At 37.2% G+C, this 2,500-nt stretch overlaps 1 protein-coding gene across 2 annotated transcripts in view; it reads right to left on the minus strand.

Annotated features, from left to right (window-relative positions):
* dock1 (dedicator of cytokinesis 1) overlaps window positions 1-2,500 on the minus strand; it is a 251,029-nt gene that overhangs the window by 158,309 nt on the left and 90,220 nt on the right. The gene's annotated exons all lie outside the window — the stretch shown is intronic.

Raw genomic sequence — 2,500 nt, forward strand, 5'->3', positions numbered from 1 at the left:
TACGGCTCTCCTCAAATGAGGCCTGACTTCTGCTTTCCTTCATTTTACTCAACAAAGACAAACTTTCGCTATTCCAGGTAAGAAGTCAACAAACACACACAGCTACAAATGATGCCAACAAACAGCCATGCATTTCAATAGATTCCTTGTAATCTACATGGTATTCAATGCATCGACTAGTAGAGCAAAGCACTGGCAATCTCAAGGTCATGACTCTAACTCCCAGAAAACTCTTATAAAAAAATAAAATAAAGATACGTTAATAATTAATGCATATTATATGACTTGATTAAATATTTAAATTCTAAATAATTAAATTAAAAGCTAAATAAATGCATAAACATTCAAATATAAATCAATGACATAATTAGTGCTAAAGTTGTTTTCACTGTTTTCACTTTCCATATATGTTAACATCTCAAAAAATGTGTTTTTTTTAAGTGACGTGACATTCAGCCAAGTATGGTGACCCATACTCAGAATTTGTGCTCTGCATTTAACCCATCCGAAATGCACACACACACAGAGCAGTGAACACACACACACACACACTGTGAGCACACACCCGGAGCAGTGGGCAGCCATTTATGCTGCAGCGCCCGGGGAGCAGTTGTGGGTTTGATGCCTTGCTCAAGGGCACCTAAGTCGTGGTATTGAAGGTGGAGAGAGAACTGTACATGCACTCCCCCCACCCACAATTCCTGCCGGCCCGGGACTCGAACTCACAACCTTTCGATTGGGAGTCCGACTCTCTAACCATTAGGCCACGTTTTAGGGTTTTATGACACTTTAAAGCAATGCATTTACAACCTTTCAGATGAACACTAAAGGTACTCAAAGTCACATTACACAGCTAAAAACATTTATCTAGCATCTGTGCGTTTAGAGACGGAAAAACGGATTAGAGGAAACACAGAGAGACTGACCCAAACCTCAGTGAGAGCAGCTTTACTCAGACTGAAACAACGACTACACAACCACTGGCTCCTGTAATTAAAGAGTCAGCAGACGAATCACTTCTTTACAGTAAGCTAAAGAAGCATTTGATAAAGAAGCACAGTCATCCTTGCTCACAGTCATTTTTGTGCCTGACTTTTGAGGATAGTGCAGTTGATGTAAATGCATATGGAAAATGCGTCAAATTCGGAAAATATTCTGTATCACAAGAAAGCCGGATTAAGGGCTCTAATGTATGGAACGGCTTTCACACAAGCACAACCGTGCATTAAAATACCATCTAGGTATGCAGCACACTAGGTTTCGGAACAGAATGAGGCTAGAAAGTGAAAGAGAGACCAAAGACGAGAGAAAAGCACTGAATCTTCATCTTCAGGGCACCAACTTAAAATTGTAAAGCCTGGGGAAAAGTTTAAATATATGCTTCACCAGGGTTATTACTTACTGTAACAATACTATACTAAATATTACATACATAAAAATAATTAAACAATAAAATAATGCATGCATAAATGTTCAAATACATAAATGCATGTAGAAATAATTTATGCACTAAAATGCATGAATAAATGCATATAGAAATGCATTAATAAGTGGTGCATAAATATATAAACAAATAAATAAGGACTGTATGCTCCAAGTCAAAAGGCACAGTCTTTGTGAACTGGATGAAGAGGATGATGAAGCCAATCATCAGTCTATGTTTACTGGAGTGAAATACACATAATCACAGGCTTTATGTTGTCCACGATTTCACACTGATGTGTCACACAAATTTAAAATCTACCTTTTCTGAAGAAAAATATGAGTGATGCTTGACTTTTGTTCAGATCGGAAACCTCAATGATTGTTAGTAATGGTCATGCTCGTCTTGTAAAACAACTATTAAAACTGCATATTAACATGCTGTCAAACTGAATTGAGAAATTAATTTCAAAATAACGCTCATTAGACAGAAAAAAAAGGTGAAATCCTCTGAAATTATATCATTTGCACGAGTCAATAATCATGTGAAGTTTACATTAGATAAATCAGTTTAGAATAAATGGAAGTTGGCAAATCTGTGTTAAAGTGCAATGAACACCACACACACACACACACACACACACACACACACAATACTCAGAAAACTACAAGAAGTGACACCAGCCACAAGCGCTCAACACATTTGTTCAGGTTAGACAGGCCCAGATCCACAACAGGATCTGCTGGCAATGGAAAGCACATTAAGGAGGAATCAGACGAGCTGCCCTTGAGTGAGAGACGACAAAAAGATCTACAGCTCAACAACTTCTACTGGTGCCAGAAACACTGGCAGAGTTAGAAAGACCAGCGGCAGCTTTCAAAGCACTGCGGCAGAGCTCTGAAGATATGACAAACTCTAAACAAACTAAATCAAAATCTGTCAACTAAATAATATTACTGTTATTTAACCACCGTACAAAAATATGTTCGCTGGTAAAATCTTTACATTATATTACAATTAATTGTACATGAGAACTCTTCCAAACAAAATTATCATTTACAAAAATGATATAAATAT

This window comes from Carassius carassius, chromosome 40, assembly GCF_963082965.1.
Source record: "Carassius carassius chromosome 40, fCarCar2.1, whole genome shotgun sequence".
NCBI lineage: Eukaryota > Metazoa > Chordata > Actinopteri > Cypriniformes > Cyprinidae > Carassius > Carassius carassius.